Raw genomic sequence first — 19,449 nt, forward strand, 5'->3', positions numbered from 1 at the left:
CATCTAAGCTAATAAAAAGTTAACGCGCAATTAAGACTATGCATGTGAATAATCGAGTCACGACTTACGTATAGGCACATACGGATGTATCGTGTGGACGGCCCGTTTACGGGTTATGTATCCGTGGGACGTCCAATGTGGCCACATTTCAATAGTTTGATCCAAGCCTTCAATTCATCATTTACTGATTGTGAACAATAATTGTCACGTTTTCAATGCTAGGGGCTTAGTTTTCACTCGCCTGAATCATTGTAGGAACACAGTTTAGCAGCGTATGCAGTTTTGTGCATCGCATGCATTTGGTCAGTCGTACATAGCCCACCCGACACGGCAGACACTGGTGAATATACTGAGTTAAATTGTAATCAACCTGTTTCATTAATAAAGGGCAGTTTACTCTTTACTCTTGCTAAAGTAACCGTACATTATCGATAGGCGATATCAGTAATGTCAATTTAAACGAAATTTCCTCTTGGGAATGAAAAAACAAAGGAGTAGGTACACTTCATCTCAGTAACGAAAGGTGCGTGGTAGAAGCGAAAACGCATAGTGAATTAACGGATTGATTCTATCTATTGTACCTGTGGTAGGACCTCTTGTGAGTCCGCGCGGGTGGGTACCACCACCCCGCCTATTTCTGCCGTGAAGCAGTAATGAGTTTCGGTTTGAAGGGTTTTTTTTTTTTTTTTTTTCTCGGGCCGGGGGCCGAACCTCCTACGAGGTCCCCGCGCCTAGGGGGCGCGCGGGGTATGTGAGACTCAACGATCTGCAGGTGTTGAGAGCAGATCGCGGGCCCAAGGATTTTAGGGCCCACCCACTAAACGACTCCCCTGCACTCTTACACCCGACGTCCGATCTCCGTCCGGGGTCAGAACCCGTTCAGAGTAGGGGGTTCCCGCGGTCAACACTACAACCAGACACGCGGCGCCACCCCGAGGACGCCCGACCGACGGGTCGTCGAGGCGATAGTCGACGACCAACGACGTCGGTCTCCGCGGTACGGCGGCCCTACCAGGCCGCCCGGGCGGTGCCGCTGGTGTTCCGGGATACCCCGCTGGGCCAGAACCAGCCTGCCGGGTCGGAACGCGATACACCGCCGACCGGGTTGCTCTTCAACAGTATGTTCGGCGACGACAGCGACGACGAAAATGCGGACCGCATCGCAGTCCGCAGCCGCCGACGCGCCGTCCCGTCCTCCTGGTGCCAGCGCGCTAGAGTGACGGTAGCGTGCGGCGCAGCCTCAACCCCCTTAGGTCGCCCCGTGACCATCACCGGGAGGAGACTGCCTCCTCATAGGGGCTGGAGCTGGACAAACGCCCTCCTCCGAACCCCGGCTCGACGGCGGCGGCACGGCGCCGAGAGGGAAGAAGAGCTCTCCCTCTCCCGTTCCGCCGCCTCCTTCTGCGAGATGGTGGACTCGCAGAAGTCGAGCATCGCCTGCCAGGACTCGTCGCTGCCGAGCATCGCAGCCACGACGGTCGGAAGCGACAAGTCCGGTCCTATTTTTGCAACGAGGACGCGGCGCTGCTCCGCGAAAGCGGTGCAGTACGCGAGCGTGTGCTCCACCGTGTCCTCGTTGCAGCCACTGCAGTGGTGGCACTTCGGCGTCGGCTCCCTCCGGGCGACGAGGTGCAGGTAGCGACCGAAACAGCCGTGTCCCGTGAGCACCTGTGTCGCTCGGAAGGTGAGACGTCCTCGGTCGCGATTCACCCATTCCGAGAGGACCGGGCGGATCGCCTCGACGGTCCGTCGCCCGTAGGCGGGGTCCGCCAGGCGGCGAGACCACGCCTCGAGCACGGCACGCCGAGATTGAAGCTTCCGCGCTCGAACTTCCGCCGCGCCGGGACGCGGCTCCCCCCTGTCGGTTTGAAGGGTGGGGCAGCCGTTGTAACTATAGTTGAGACCTTAGAACTTATATCTCAAGGTGGGTGGCGCATTTACGTTGTAGATGTCTATGGGCTCCAGTAACCACTTAACACCAGGTGGGATGTGAGCTCGTCCATCCATATATGCAATTAAAAAAATCTAGTATCTATTCCATCTCGTAGGGGTGAACTCTGGTTTAGATACTGTCAAGATGAATAGCGAAGACGCGATCATCTTTTTTCCCCTTCGATTGGTAGTCTAAGGGTGATGACAGATATGCTTTGCCTGGTAGGTGAGCTGACGGCGCTCAACCTGAGAGAGTTTGCTGATATTGACCCCAGCAGGAGCGGTGCTTCGCAGAATCTACGACCGGATCGGAGTCGCGATTCACTAAGAAGATCCGGCCAGAAACTTTGTGGGTCAACGCAATTTTTTTTCCTTCCTATGTTGATAGCCTTGAGAGGCTATTTCAGCGTAACCTTAACTAGTAGGTGAGCTCACGGGGCTCAAACCGGAGTGTTGCTAACACTGGCCCTAACAAGAGCAGTGCTTCGCAGAATCTACCACCGGATCGGAAACGCGACCCACTGAGAAGATCCGGCGAGAAACTGTCATCAAAAGCAATTACACGGCGCAATGCTCGCGGAACATACCGTACAGAAACAAACGAAGCCCGTTTTTCTTTAGTTTCCAAATATATTCTTTAATTGTATTACTTTTAGATTTTTTGATGGAATATCACTAGTGAAAATTGAGAACAATAAAAAGGAATAACAGGAAGACTTTTATGTACGAAAGTTCCAGAAAAAAAAAAATTTTGGCTATCCGAGAATAGCCTAAAATTTTAAATTTAATACGAAACTTTTTCTAGGATTTCAATTGAATTATTCGAGAAAAATTTAACAGATCAAAAAGTTTTTCGACATGTGACATAGCATTTTCATGCTTTTGTTTATTCTTTTATCTATCAATTTATTATTACTAGAGGTCCCGCAGTAGTTGAAATTCGACTATAATTAATTGGAATTGTAAGTTTGTACACTATTATGATTGTATTTTATACTTCTATAATAACAAATTTCGCCAAGACTACACTATAAAAAATATTAACAAAGACGAACCATATTCTATTCTCAATTTGACAAGTCGTCAAGAACAAAAGTTTGACAATAAATAGTATGCATGCGTGTGTGCGTCAAATACATGGTATGTAGTGATATTGATTTAATGTATCTTTTACGCATTATTTAAAAAAAATATTAGCATTGTGCACTTCTTCTCTATATTCTCTATAAGTGTGGAAAATTTCATACTGCTCCGTCCGCGCAATTTTCTTAAAAAAGGATACAAAGTTTTTGCTTCACGTATTAATATATAGATTGCCATTAAAAAGTTACCGTTTAAAATAGAACGCCCCCGTATATTACTAGTACCTGGACAGTCCCGAGGCACATAAAACATTTGGTCATGTTGTTTATGGTAGTATCGTAGACAATGTAGATCGCGGGCGCAGAGCGCGGTAATGAATCAGATGTGTATCGGCGGACGTGTGAGAACATACGGCCGAAATACAACCCGTAAATACTGGCTCGCGTGCTATGCAATTTGAATTGTGAATCATTTAGAAATGGCCGGTTCTATTTTGCGTAAAAAAATTTATGTTAAATAAATAAATTCAAGTGTTCTCGTTTTTAATACGCTATGGTAGCTATTACCTATTACTGTGATAGACGTTAAATTGGATTCAAACTAATTTTTTTTTCATTCTTTATTAGAGCCATACACCTATTAGGTTGAGTCGGCTTACTCAAACTATAAATGGAACATTTCTTTTTTCTTAGGTCATTTGATCAGATTAACTTAACGATCAACCGTGTCAAGATGTTACAGAACCAATAGGCAACAACGTAAACTGTTGGTTTACTGTTGGTCGCTTATCATTTTTCGAAACATAAAATAGCACGGACGACTTCCATCCATAGTCCGTATAGAGAAATATCATCAATAAAATCATATTTCAATTGAAATAAATCGCATCAGTCTTTTCTGGATACTTCGTAATACTACACCCCGGTTCGTGAGCACACGAGGCGGCCGCGGGCGCCAAAAATAAAAGTTAAACCGTTCCCCTGATAAGCAGCCAAATTTTCAATGTTTCCCTGCCGGTTACCGAATTAACTTTGGCTGTGTGTTCCCGAATATTGTACACATGTTCCGGACATGGATGTATGAAATTTTAGATGTGGTTGTTTTAATAGTATTGCTAGAATTAATTTAACATTTGATTTTTAAAATTCAGCTGCACACAGTTGTTCTGTTTTGAGATGAAGAGGTCGTGGGATCTAATTCATCATCATAGTCATACAGGATCGCCGCTGAAAATAGGCCTCAATTAACTTTTTGCACAGCATTTCTTCTGTTTTGTAATTAGGCACACGTAATATATTATACATGTCGCATCCGGGTCAATAGTTCGGAATATCAACGATACACAAACGTCAAAGTGACAGAATGGCCGTGTCGTGGTTGACGACTTTTAGTAATATTAAGACGGTGGTTTTGATTATTATTTTAAATGATGAAATGTTGTTTTGATAAATATCACAAAATGAAGGGTAGACTCCGTAACGCCAAAGTTATAAAATGGCGGTACGTGGACAGAGTCGTGGCATTCGTGTCAGACAGTGATTCCGTCCGTCTCAGCAGCGAGTCTCTGGCAGTCAGTCAGTCAGTCAGTCAGTCGGTCTGTCGGTATGTGCAACGAAACTGTCGGTTTATCCTGTCATTGTGAAAGTTGTGTGTGTTGAGTTTCAATAATTATTATTGAAAAGTTTTATTGACTAAACTGAGTTCAATCGAATACGAGTGATGACGAAACTACCGCTCAGCCATCCCTGGCGCCGCCTACGACATACATATTTCCATGTTATTTAGCGACTGTTATTTAGATACCGTCTATATTGTTCAGCTCTGGAATATAGATACATTTCGTTTAACTCAATGGTGCAGGAGTTAGTGCTTCCAATTGTTGGACTAAGGATTATGGGTTCAATTTCCACATGGATTAAATATACGTGTGATTAACAGATTAATTTTCTTTTTGACTTAACTTTAATACGTGTATATGGATGAGAAGTGTGCATATCATTCTCTGATTTCCTTAGTACAGGAAATCTCAGCATGGGACCAGGTAGCTGTGAGGGACTTCTCCCCAGTTATTATTATTACTATTATTCGCACTATCATTTATATCTCATCTTGTCCGATCTTAATTTTTTAGAATTATTCACGCTGTGATGTTTATGGAATTTAGTAGACCAATAATATATCTATGGCTATTAAGAAACGTATCCACATTTCAATTTTTTCGTAGATCGTTGTTGTATAGTAACCACACAGCAGACATTAGATACCGGCCGTGCCGCGTTTAAGCCTCATTCACACGATATTCACCGTGCAAGTTACGGACACGTGGTTTTTTTACGTTCTGCGCTTACGATGGTACGCGAATAAGCCAACATAAATGGCCTGTGCATAGCAACATTAGACGTAATGCACACGTGTCTTTATAAGTGGACTGCTGAGTCTTGCCAACCAATACCTGATGATCTCCGAGGCGTTTTACATGGCATAACCGACTAGGGCTTAATTATTGTGGACGTATTCGTTGAACAGAGCGTCTAATTAAGAAAGACCTCTGCGGATTCAATGATGTTTCGGTATTCTAGGGTCTTTCATTTATGGTTATTTCTACCTCATTTTTAAGGATTTACGGAAATGAACGGAAACTTCCGTGAGTAATTAGAGTTGTTTTTAATTTAACACTTATTATTTTAGTTTTGATAAAGTCGATGTCGATGTGTTCTTGTTTTGTTTGTTGACTTATAATCATTATCTAGTTTATACATAGTATTAGCACTTTTTTTATGATTGATGGTTTACTGGTGAACCAGAGGCCTTTCCAGTTTCACAAGGACAGGTGGGCGAGCAAGGGCTCAGCCAGAATGTATGAACCTATGGACATCGCAACCTGTATATCGACGTTTGAGATATGAGTTTGAGTTCTCGGTTGCTTCAATTACATTTTTTTTTATTGCTGGGGTGGGTTAAGAGTTTACAGCCCACCTGGTGTTAAGTGGTTACTGTAGCCCATAAACATCTACGACGTAAATGCGCCACCCATCTTGAGATATCAGTTCTAAGGTCTCAAGTATAGTAACAACGGCTGCCCCACCCTTCAAACCGAAACGCATTACTGCTTCACGGTAGAAATAGGCAGGGTGGTGGTACCTACCCGGGCGGACTCACAAGAGGTCCTACCACCAGTAAAAATTGTAACCACAATAAATAAATCCAAGTAATTTAAGTTTACAGTTGATGCTAGTCCACTGAGTTTTTCGTTTCCGATCCTGTGGTAGATTCTACGAAGCACTGCTCTTGCTAGGGTCAGTGTTAGCATCACTCCGACTTGAGCCCCATGAGCTCACCTACTAGTTAAGGTTACACTGAAATAGCCTCTCAAGGCATCAGCTTAGGTAGGAAAAAAAAGTTGATGAGTTTTGTTACACAGATTCGTTAAAAATAAAAAGCTTACTTATTATTGGAAAAAAAAAAAACTACCGAGTTTTAATAAGGATAACACAATAACTACCTGCTTTTACAGTTCCGAAAATAAATGTTCTTGGAAATGATAAGAGAAGGCATCGCCAGTTGTTACTCATTGTTATGAGCATTTACAACATATGCGTATTGTTTTGTTCGTTGTCTATGTTTAGGATGTCCAGGTAAGAAATAAGTGTGGGATAGTTGCGAGCCGTTTTCGAATGTTTCCTCAGAATTATGATTTGTATGCTTAGGTATGTGAGTAATGTGTCTGAACGAGCGAGACTAATTTTTGTGTATGTGTGCTCTTTGTCAGACATTCTAAAGGGACATGAGTTCTAGTACTTTTTGTATAGGATGATTTGTTTTGTGGAATTTTTAACATTTAACACCGATGAAGAGGAAAATTAATTATGTACACAAAAATTTATCAAGCGTGTTCTCGAAAGATCTTCTAATGTACTTTTTTAATTTGATACGGTTGGAAGGTTTTTTAAATTTATTTCTACATATCTGCTAGTAGTCTAGACCTGTTCTGGGTTCGCCTTAGTTGGCAGACGAGCTCAAGGGGCTGAAAGAAATTGTTAGCACAGATGCTAGGGCAGACCCTAGAAAGGTAAACGCTTCTCTGAATTTATAACCGGATCAGTAACATAATCCAGCCTTACAAGATCCATCCAGAAACTCACAGGGTTCGTAAAGCCGAAATGAAAAAAAAAGCCACAAATGGTACTACTTACATACTTAATAAGGGAATATCAAACACAGAGACTACATACTTTAATAATGACCTTTAAAGTTATAAGGGTAGAGGCTATCCATGTTATATAATTGTTTGGTCTCATCGTTTTAAGCTTAATTAACCTTAAATTTCGCACGTTTAAACAGACAACAATAATGTATGCGTTTATGTATGTGTCGATTTCAAACTTAGGGTCCTAAAATATTGGCGACAAGCTTGTTATTTGGTAACAAAAAACGCCATGTCATGTCTCTAGCCAATAAAGCGACACACATTTTAAACCTTACTTTGAACTACGGATTCGGAAGTCAAGATAAGCGTATTAATGGATTGGCTGACATAAACGTGACGTCACTACACATATTTCAAACGTCGCATGCGGTGTAGCAAACGTAAAGGGAACCGCGAAACGTCGTTAAATGCACGAAGATTTAATAGGCGTTTAAGGGTTGCCGGTCCTGATTACGCTGGTCAACCTGAAGGTGGGTTATCAGATAGCTCAAGGGTTACATTTAGTCAAGTGCGTGGTCCGGCTCACGCGTTAAGTTTCAGATAAGATCGTGCATTAGCATTTTTCCGATAGTAAGCGATTTTGGGGTCGTATGTTGAGGTCGTGTGGTAATGGTGCTTCGTAACACGCGATTTCTATAGGCACGTTATTGGGTCAGCGGTTTTCTTGAATTTTATCTGCGTTTAGTGAAGTAATTGAATGGGCCCTTTTGAAGACCGATGGCTGGTCTTACTGAGTTTCTCGCCGGATCTTCTCAGTGGGTTGTGTTTCCAATTCGGTGGTAGATTCAGCCAAGCACTGCTCTTGCTAGGACTAGTGTTAGCAAATTTTCTCAGAAAGAACCCGTGACCCCACCTACCAGTCTGCGCGTAGCAAAGAGATAGGGAAAATATGCTCTTGTGATTTTTCTTAAACATCGGCTTTTATTCTTTTTTTTCTATATTGGTGTGTGAGCTCGCTTTGTTTTAAGTGGTTAAAGAAGCTCATAGACATTAACAACATAAATGCCGCCACAATCCTTGAGACTTGAGTTCTAAGTCTTAATTCAATAGTATCAAGGTTGTTCCACGCTTCAGACCGGAAGGAATTAGTTCTTCCCGGCAAAAATACGCAAGATGTACGTTAAAGAATATAAGTTTAAAAGACGTGGAAAACTTATAGCTTATTTCATTTTTGCTCATACTATTTTCCTCTGTAGAAAACATACATCATCATCGCTTTAGTCTTTCTACAAAATCCTTGACGCTTTTCAACATGAGTAACAATGACCCATCAAAACTATACGGTTAACCACTCTGTTTAACCCTCCTTTGACTAATAACTTTCGGGCGCTGCGCTTAGATTAATTGACTATGTTTATATATATTTTTTATTAACAGAACGAAATACTGTTATATTACAATAAACTTATATATTATATTCGGTGAACAATGATTATGTACAGAAAATTTTATTATTAATTGTTTTGTGTTTGTGTGGCGGCCTAACGGATAAGACACCGAGTATTCTTATTATCATGCGACTAGGCCGGGGTTCAAATCCCGTTGGAAGAAAGTATTAATGTATAAAAAACGAATCGAAAATTTTAGCATGCATTCCGATTTGTAGGAAGATTTCGAACCATGGATTTTGGTTGCCACATCAAACTAGGTGAGTTTCTGGATAGTGGAAAAATAAGTAGGTATAAAGTATCAGATCAGGTATAAACGAATTCGATCTTTAAATACGAAGAATGAATATCAGAAAAAGAGTTCAAGTTCGTCGTCTATTCTGCAGCAATTGATTTTATGGAAACGTTTCGAGAAATTATTACTTAAAATACATACAAAATTACGATATTTTTTAAATGAAGTCTAATCCATATACTAGCCGGAAGAGTTCCTTGGGTAGCGATTCTGATCTGGTAATAGATAATAATAATAAATAATAATAATAATAATAAATATTTATTAACAATCACGTCATGTTAACTGGTCTCCTTCGGAGGCGCTCGGGTAGGTAACTATTGGCAAGTTCTATCCCTCCTGGCTAAGCCCGTGCTCGCCCCTCAGAATGTATTCTGAGGCTCACCCACCTATCCTGGTGAAACTGGAAAGGACCAACAATTATCACTTCATCATAAAAAAACACAATGTTTTTGTATTAATCAATTGTGTTTATTCTTTTGATATGTTCTTGACAGAATGTTAACAAATAAAATTAGGAAATTCGATAAATGTATTCCTTCTTTTAACGCTAACTAGAAATTAACAGTTCAACCCTACAATTAACTTGAAATACGGCTTTATTGAGTCTTTTATAACGTGCCGAAGCACGTTTTTAGTGGAAACTCATTCCCTAATGAAAATGGTCCGATTAATTTTATCGCACATGCTCCAAAAACTGGGTCAGACTCAATAAAAACATCGATTTCTTTAAAAACGTCTTTATCACGCAGGGTTATGCTTGGTTTTAAGGGTTATCACCGTTTTGTTTTTGACAATGAACTAACTTTTGAATCGTTAATGCGAAGGAATGAGAAGAATGTGAAATCAGAGTAAGACGCATAGTTTTATTTCGATCGAGTCCTGAGAAGTCAGTCTGCGAGGTTTTGCACGTTACCGAAGCTAGTAATCGATAGGTTTTAATTTGTAAGAAGTTCACTATGAAGTTCACCGTCTCAATTATCTCAACGTGATATGTACATATATTCAGAACATCAAGGTAAATTTGATCGCTTAAGAGTGAATCACGATTAGAGCTGTGTTTATGATGACAATAAGAATTATTGCCGAAAACTGTAAATGAAGGAAGACTTGCAATCAAAAAGTATGAATGAGAGGCTATTTCAGCTTCACCCTAACATGTGTAGGTGAGTTCATGGGGTTCGAGTCGGAGTGTTGCTAACACGGACCCTAGCAAGAGCAGTGCTTCGCAGAATCTACCACCAGATCGGAAACGCGACCCACTGAGAAGATCCGGCGATAAACTCAGTGGGCTGTGTCTATGGATTAATTCGCCCGTCGAGCCCTTCGTCGCAAGCGACGGGTTCGACGAGGACGGTGACCGGTGCTTGTGGTGCCTAAAAATACCGTTAATGGATCGTATGAATTACAAAATGTTACTATGATTCTAAATAAGTCAATTTAGCTATTGCAATTTAAACCAATCTCATGTTTATTCGACGAGTTTGAAGAATTTGACGTGCAGCCTCGATTAGGTGGCGCGTCGGACCAGATGCAAATTGACTGGACGGTGGACTCAATAAGTCCTTCTCTTGCAAGTTTGCTGAAAATGCTCCTACAGACATAACCCATTGAGTTTCTCGCCCACCTGCCCTGGTAAAACTGGAAAGGCCCCAGGGTCACCAGTAATCCTTCAATCACATAAAAAAAAGTTCCTCGCAGGCACTTCTCAGTCAGGGGAGTCATTTAGTGGGTAGGGCCCTGAAAACATCTTTGGGCCCGCAGTCTCGCAGTCACGGACCAGTCCTACATACCCTCGCAGGAGGATCGGCCTCCGGTCCAAAAAAAGGGACTTCTCAGTGGGTCATGTTTCCAATACGGTGGTAGATTCAGTGAAGCATTGCTCCTGCTAGGACCAGTCTCGGCAATTCCTCTCAGGTTGAGCCTTATAGTTAGAATAGCTCTTTAGTTTACTAACGTTAAGGTAGGGAAAATAAAACTTGAAAGCACACGAGAAATGCATGTGGTATTTTACGAAAACAGTTCTCACATACCGTCCTTCGACCGAAACAATAACTATACAAGTTATCATTACAAAGGATGCATTTGCATTGTTATTTCACACGCACACACGCATGTAAATAATCTTTTAATATTTGAAACGTAGTTTTGAGGTAGGGTTTTGTCCGCGCAGATTGTTAGCGACCGATGTTTTTGTTCGAAAGACAATACGACTCACATTGAGATTTTGGCTAGTAAAATGTCTTAAATATCTCGTTTGAGGTGACGACACCGACAGCGTCGTGTAGGCAAATTTTATTACCTGTAACAAAACATGGACGGTCCACGTACCTGAGCATATGCGTAGAAACAATATGAGGAGTATTATTAGGAGCTTTTTGTTTGAGCACGGAATTTTTTGAGGATGGGGAAATTGTTTTGTAAGACCATCGTATTCTTTTTTCGATTTTATGGTAATAGGTATTGCAATTAGGAAGACAAGTTTTTTCCCCCGAAATTGTCTTAATTATAGGCTCTTTCCGGTGTCAATTTTTGTTTCAAGTTATACTTTTTAAGTTGTAGGCGATATTTATCTAGCTACCTGGCGTGGTATTTGATTGACACTACCCATCTCTGAAGATGGTAAGACGAAAGATGATGTCATCTAATTTTTTTATTTTGTCTACCTATCTTTCAGTGGCCTTGATGGGCTATTCTGACGGGGAAACTGATATAGGTCAGCTCGAGAGAATTTGCTCACAGCTGGCCCAGAAGAACAGTGCTTCGCTGGATCGAAATCGTGATCCACTGAGAACACCTGAGAACTGGCGGTAGGGCGTCTACTAGTGGTAAAGCTTGTTATGGTTGTTGATGTCTATGGTTTCTGTTAAGCACTTAAGACCAAGAGGGCGGTGAGATCGTCTACCCATTTCAGCAATAAAAAATCGGCGAGAAACTCAGCGGGCTGTATATTATGAGTTAAGTTGCATGTCAAACTCTTCGACGAGTTCGGTGATGTTAAGTGACATGTCAAACTATTGATATCGATTTACATTTCTCTGATGACAGGTACCTACACAGACAGCAGACAAATAACTCAGAGGCAATTCCGTCAAGGCGTTTGAGGCGTGAGGTCGAAAACCAAATAAATAGGTAGATTCGTGGCAGACATTACCTTATAAATCAGTCAACGGCAACAATTTGATATATTTAACAAATTAACAATGTAATAATTTTGTATTGTAAATATAACTATAATAGATATTAATGTTATGTTAAATAACTACTGGCGACACAAAGAAAAGTGAAAGGTGACCAAAAAAAAATTACTTGAAGTTATGTCATGACAAGTCCTACAATAAACACACACCCTGTATTTGGTCTTTGCATTTCACACTAGTACCAGATCGCACCACCCTGTATAATTGGCATCTGATTCGAACAAGTTCCGTGGAAAGGCTCAAATTCTTAGCAATCCTAAAGTCCTTGAAAACACATAATATAGATTTTTAATTGACAGCGGCGAAGATTCACAAGGCTGATTGAACGCCTAATTTATTTTAAATGTGAATAAGCTACGGCCTACTTGAAATTAAGTGATTAGCAAACCGATATGTTAGGTGTATTATTTCAATTTCAAACTCTGACTTATAATGGCGGCCAGACTTGGTCTAGATTTCAAAAAAAATAGTTTCACAACAGTAATATTGAGTAGTTGATATGCAATAAACAAATTGTGTCACAGTAGCGATTTTCGACGCGATTCAACAATTAATTTTACAATGAAACGATTGTTCGTCACGGGTTCGTGTCGTATCGTGAAAACTGGCTTTTGAGGCGAATTTAATTAGAAAAAATGCAATAATTTCATTCTGTCTTACTTAGCAAATATTATGTGTATGTGCATTACTATAATTCTCATGTTGTATTTGTTATTTTAGCTGTTCTACACACACTCATCATTTTTAATTATTATTCTCATAATCCTCTCGCAGGTCTGCTGGAAGAGATTTCTTAAAGAAATAAGCAAGTGCCTTTGTAAATAATTTTCCTATTACTCTGTACTATGTCTTCTTTTCTGTGTGTACATAAATAAATAAATAATAAATAAAATAATTTTGACCATTTTCAGGACCGTGAATATTTGTTCATCGAAAGAGGGAAAGCAACATTTTATCGGTTGTCGGGTACAGCTGTGAGGTTGTATGGTTCTGAATAATGTTTTTTTCTGTTAGTGCAAGTAGATACCTTTTGAAGCTGATTGCTTTAGTGGGAATTTCGACTTCATATTCGGACGTAAAGGCAAAAGACCGAAAAGATAGGAGTGCAATTGAAAATACCTAGGCACAGCATTGGGTGGACACGGGAAGGAGAAGAATTCAGATTGAGAATTCTTTGGGCTAGATTCTAGTGACGATTAGTACTGAACATAAAACGTATGATTTTATAAAAACCCGAAAACCCTCCTTATTATAACGGTATCAAACAAATCCGGGAACAGCATCTTTAGTGGTTACGTTTGGAAATGAGAGGCATATTTTGACGTCAGATAAAAAAATAATGGAAGTAGGTATGTAATATAAAGTACTAGCGGTATATTTGTGAAACAATTATAATTCGATGAGTCTCGTCGTCTGACCGTGGGACAGTCGACTGCGTAAACGGTACGCAACTGTACCGAATCGATTATCTGAAAATCGATGTTTCGGAATAACGGTAGCCATAAGCGATTTACATCTCGGATGGTCGCCTCGCAATTTGTGAGCGTGATCGATGCTATTTTTTTTTCTTTTTGCGGGTACAGTCCTAATGTCGCTCGCAATGCGCGAGCCGATTCGTTCATGAGACCTACTAAGCATCGTTTTCGATTTTTGAAGCATGTAATCGAAATTCCAGTATTCAGATTTGAGTAATGTGCGATTCAGCTGTGATTTGGTTGGAGTATTTTTTGTTTGACAGCATTTTTTTTTTATTGCTTAGATGGGAGGACGAGCTCACAGCCCACCTGGTGTTAAGTGGTTACTGGAGCCCATAGACATCCACAATGTAAATGCGCCAACCCATCTTGAGATATAAGTTCTAAGGTCTCAAGTATAGATACAACGGCTGCCCCACCCTTCAAACCGAAACGCGTTACTGCTTCACGGCAGAAATAGGCAGGGTGGTGGTACCCACCCGCGCGTACTCACAAGAGGTCCTACCACCGGTAATAGATTTGCATTTGTTATTTAGTGTAATAGTGACATCTAATGGTTCGTATCTTACCTTTGATACTGGAACGTATGATTTCTGTTTGTACAATACACGAACCGGCAGGTCGCGCCTATCCGTGCAAACCGAAAATACTTGACACTTGATGCTGAGTTTTTTTATGATGCACACTTCCCGTAATTCCTTTGCTGTTTTTTTTTTCTTGTATGCAGACGAGCATACGGCCCACCTGATGGTGAGTGGTTACCGTCGCCCATGGACTTCAGCAATGCCAGGGGCAGAGCCAAGCCGCTGCCTACCGCTTAATTTGTTCGTCGGCTTTCCATAAAAACAATATTTTATAACTAAGCACCGTTTTCTTCTCTGAAAACTGTCGCGTGGTATACAATATGAATTTATTGGGAATTATTTGGATTGGTGCAGCTCTATTCGTATAGTTTGTTAATTTAACATAAAGTTATTTTGGTTGCCCAATACTTTCAATGATACACCCTGTAGTATAGTCCGAGTTGTTCAGCGAAGCTGCAACTGTCATTTCACAAGGTATCTAACTCAAAACTGCAGCACACGACCAAACACCAGTTCAAAATGAACTCTGCATTTAAGTAATTATTGGATTTGCTAGTCACTTCTTATCTACAGAGTGTTGAAATTCCATTAAAACTTAGAATCGTCAGTGGATTTGGCCAGTAACTTTACGTGTATGACAAAAACCAACGCGAATTGCCTCCGAAATTAGATATAGTTTAGAAAGCTGTACATTCAAATTAACTATAATAGTTTTTTAAATATATCCTAATGTAAGTACACCGCAACATACCTGTTATATTTTTATCTTTTCCAGAGTTTCTGTAAATTAAACGGCTGTCGGGAAGAGATCGCTTTTAGTGATAAGATCGCCTATTGTACAAATGTATCTGCTTTTTGACTATTTTTTTCATGTGAGTTGTGTTTCGGTGTGCAATAAAGTGTATTCTCTCTCTCTCTCTCTCTCTTTAAGCTTTTGCTTACTACTGAAGTGAAGCCTCAGTTGGAATAGGTACTGTGAAGTATACCAAGAAATTTACTCTTTCTAAGTACACGAAGTCGTAATTGTTTATGCTGTATTTTAATGTAAAAGTATATTATTTTACATTAAACACTAACTAAAAAAAATATTTTTTTCTTTATCTTGCGTTTCCATTTTTGACATTTCGAATAGTGTTTGGTTTTGGCGGGCATAGTTTTCGTTAACGTGTCATAAACAACTAAAATTTTCCAATTACGTTACGTACAGACATAGATATTCCATAGATAAAATATTGTGCAAATGTTTAAGCTTGGTGGTATATTTTGGCGTCATAAATTTAAATGAACTTATCATTTATGTTGTCCTTTGACGCGTATCGAATATAAATTTTGAACAATGAGAACAGTACGCACGTAGCTTTATGAAACCCGAGGGGTCAAGTTACGTTGGTGATATGACACATTGTCGCCAACCTCACGATTTCACTGTCCAGCTAGACGTGACAGTTACGCGTGATCGCTGTTTTTATTTCTGCCAATGACGGACCCGAGGCGTGGTGTGCCCACTGCATTACTACTCAAACACAATCGCTCTTATCACTAACGCTGTAAAGTCGATGTTTCCACAGCGAAACGTGAATAAAGTTTGCGGTTGTGCAACGGACTGAAGTGGGAGTGATATGCTTTTTTTTTTTCACAGAATACACACGCCCACTGACCGATGAGTTTCGTTCGGTTGCTGGCCGATTTCTAAAAACGAAATTGTGACACAGAGCTCATTATCGTTTTTCGATTTTACGGGTTGTCGAATAACTTTGAACTTATAGATTCGCGGCCGAATGATCTCGATCCCGTTGCTAGTGAATCTGAGTTGAAATGCTAAATTTAGCAGACGTTCATGGGTGATTTTTAAAGATATGCTTTTTAACTATGTAATCTTTTTTTAGAAGCCTCTAGCAAAATACTTTTTTTTATTTAAAGATGGCAGCTATAGAAAATTATTGAGAACCCGACGTGAACGCCTTCTACATGTCAAAGAACATCGATAGAACTCGAAGCGTTTCGAAAACGTGTAATCTATCGTCGACAATTTGATCAAATTCAAGTTCATTACACGACTACACCGGGTTAACAGTAACATAATTGTAGTTAAAATTTGTAACGTAATCCCATCCAGATATCTCGTAGATTTGATTTGCCTTTGTGTTCTGTCCGCCATTGTGATTATGACATGACTGGCACATCTGTTTCTGTGGCACGCGTTGCGCCGCCAAAAGTGGGGTCAACGAATCGACTTGCTCATTCGTGGTAGCGGCATCCATAATGTTTACATTCGAAAATCGATTTTGAATTCAATTCTAGAATTTTTGTCCTTAATTACCATTTTTTTTAAGGGATTTTATGACCTGGTAACTAAGACCTAAAAGCTAAGACCTAACTAAGTAAGACCTGGTAAGTCATGTCTTATTTTAATTTATATTCTTATTTTTATGAAAAATGATAATATGGAGCGAAATGAAATGAAGATGATTAATTTGAGACATTAATCAACTGGGATGAAATTAAATGAAATGAGATGAGATGATATGGGATGAAATATAATCTCAGTAAAATGGTGGTCATTTACTGAGATTTTTTTCGTTTTTCCACATTTGTGCACTTTCACAGATATTAAATAGTTAATAAACCACCGTTATTACACATTTAAACCTGAAGAAACACTAAATAGACAAAATAAAACAAATCAAGCTTCACTCCTCGCGTTCCTGCCAAAAAGTCTAATTACGTATACAGTACAAAAACTGCACAGATAAAAAAAACATGTGTGCAATTAATTATTCACACGTGGTAGAAGTAAAACCTTAAAACAATTCGCTTCAAGTTAATGAGACGAATGTAAAATTTCGGGAAGAGGATAATTAAAGGTTTTAGTAATGATCATAGTCATACAAAGTTTGATAATTATTTTTCATTTTATTCGTATATATATTACATAGATTTATTTAGAATGTATTAAGTACGAATATTAGGTAGGAAGCAGAGAACAAAGAGAACCACAAGAATAAGAAACACTTCCTATCTCATTTTCTCCTACATTAAATCTTATGAATTTATGTGTCTGTCTCTTTTTACTGTCGCTTTTTCGTTTCATCGTCTTTCGAATCACAACGATGCCAAAGAAATTTTCACTTCAAAAAGTGCTTTATTTGTTTTTAGAAGGAAATTTTCCATATGTCGGTATGAGCTACAAGATAACTAGCTTTATACGAATTAGAATAAGGGATTTTCCGACACACTGCTGTATGTTATTCGGACAACAATCGCCGAGAAGCCGGAAATTCCATTTGCTCTATTGTAAAGCATAGACAACTGTGGGGATTTCCCGCCAAAAATATTCGTTACGTCCGCAAGAGTGTACACATAACACGTCCTTTAGTTTTTTGTTTGGAAACCCAATAGCTGATCCGACTCTCCTGTCAAATATTAATAAAGTAAAATATTATTGTTTTGTCATTAAAATTTATTTATTTTCTTTCTTGGAAAATATTACGAACATGTAAACAAGTGATGGGCTCCCTGACGATGAGCTTTTAGTTTTGTTTTTTATAAAAAAAAATTATTAGTAAAAAAACCTAACAGCTTTTTTGTATTGGCTAAATTAGTTATATTCATTCATGTGAATTCATACGCGTGAGTGAAAATAAATTATTGGATACATTAAACGGAAGGCTGCAACAAAATGAATAAAATACAAAATTACAATTTTTCATTAAGAATTATTGTGCTAATGCGACAATCTTATTTTTAAAATGAATTTTACTAACGTATTTACCATTTACTATATTATGATAACATCTGTTGTAGTTAGTATTTAATTATTTATATTTACGTCCAGTTATTGTTTTTCGGAGAAATCTAATACAATGCTAAAAGTGCCTATTTAATTACTTTTGTTATAATTTTATTTAGGCCCAAGGAACCATACCATGTACGGCTCGCCTAACATACACGTGATGGGCTAGCTATCGATATAAAATCTCGATATTATCGATAACATTCACACGTAGCACACGGCCCGGCCGCCCTGTCAATAGAGATGAGCCGGCGGGTGCTTTGTGCGCTATCGATTATCGACATCGTGGTCCGAGGCGGTCCTGTCACTCAATTTTCGGAGTTTTTGTGGGCACGTCAATGTATCGATATGTTACAGGCTAGCTTTGTTATTCGGTGTTTTTTAATTTGGCTATCCTAATTTGAAAGATTCGAATACGAATCTTATTGGAAAACAATTATCAAATTCGAATTAGATTAAAATAGTCCGTTTACGTATTATTGAATTCAAATTGGAAAGTACTTTTATTGGTTAATAGTTATAATAATAATATGAAAACAGAGAGTTTATATTAATAGGGTATGTGTAATAATGTTATTTATGTTTTTAATTGCAAACGGTGGTATGTGGAGTTCATGATTTTCCTGTTAAGGATCCTAAGTGGTAACACGAACTCATTAATCCTTTATCCTAAATGTAACCGCCTACCTTGAAAGGTCAAAATGTTATTTGCGTCGGGACAATGACCGTCTGTCTACCCTATAAACTGGATCTTGTGATTAGTTTGTAATAGAAATAGGAAATTAGGTATCAATGCATGCGGACTCGCATGGGGTCACGTCATCAGTATAATAACTTCTATAAAATATTTATTATTTCTATCTATCAGCCCACAGACGTCCACTGTTCGGCATATGCCTTCCACATAAGTCTCATAAGTCTCGCCACAACGATCGGCACTGCATTTATTATTTGAAAATAGCCAATTACATTGTTAATTGCAGAAGCTTTAATTTTTTTAGTACAATTCGTATTTGTTACAAACTCTGATGAATGGTGACCTATTTAAAAAAATTAAACAAATAAATAGTAATTTGCAAATGCAGTCCAACGAATGCAAATATCTAATTCTAAAAAAAAAGGTTGCGTGTACTTATGTACGCGCGTAAGAAGTTATACTTTATTTTTATTAAATTTATTTCTTTTATTTTTTAAATATTAAATAATTAATAATAAATATTTTACGTTAATAATTTAATAATATTTAGTATGAATTATATTAAATAATAATTTTGTCATTTATATTACTAAAAAATGGTTGCTAATAACACTTTTTTTACGAGTGTACATCCGCGAAAGTTCACCTGCGACTAAATTCAGACTCGCCAAGTTACGTCGGTCGTATTGTAATGAGCGATTTAGTGGGCAACTTAATTCTGTTAATTTTGTGTCACGGTGCGTGCGCATCGTAAAATTTCACTCTCATCGATTTTTCATAACGCACCTAAAGAAG

This window comes from Bombyx mandarina, chromosome 03 (genome assembly GCF_030267445.1).
Source record: "Bombyx mandarina strain Sakado chromosome 03, ASM3026744v2".
Classification (NCBI taxonomy): Eukaryota; Metazoa; Arthropoda; class Insecta; order Lepidoptera; family Bombycidae; genus Bombyx; species Bombyx mandarina.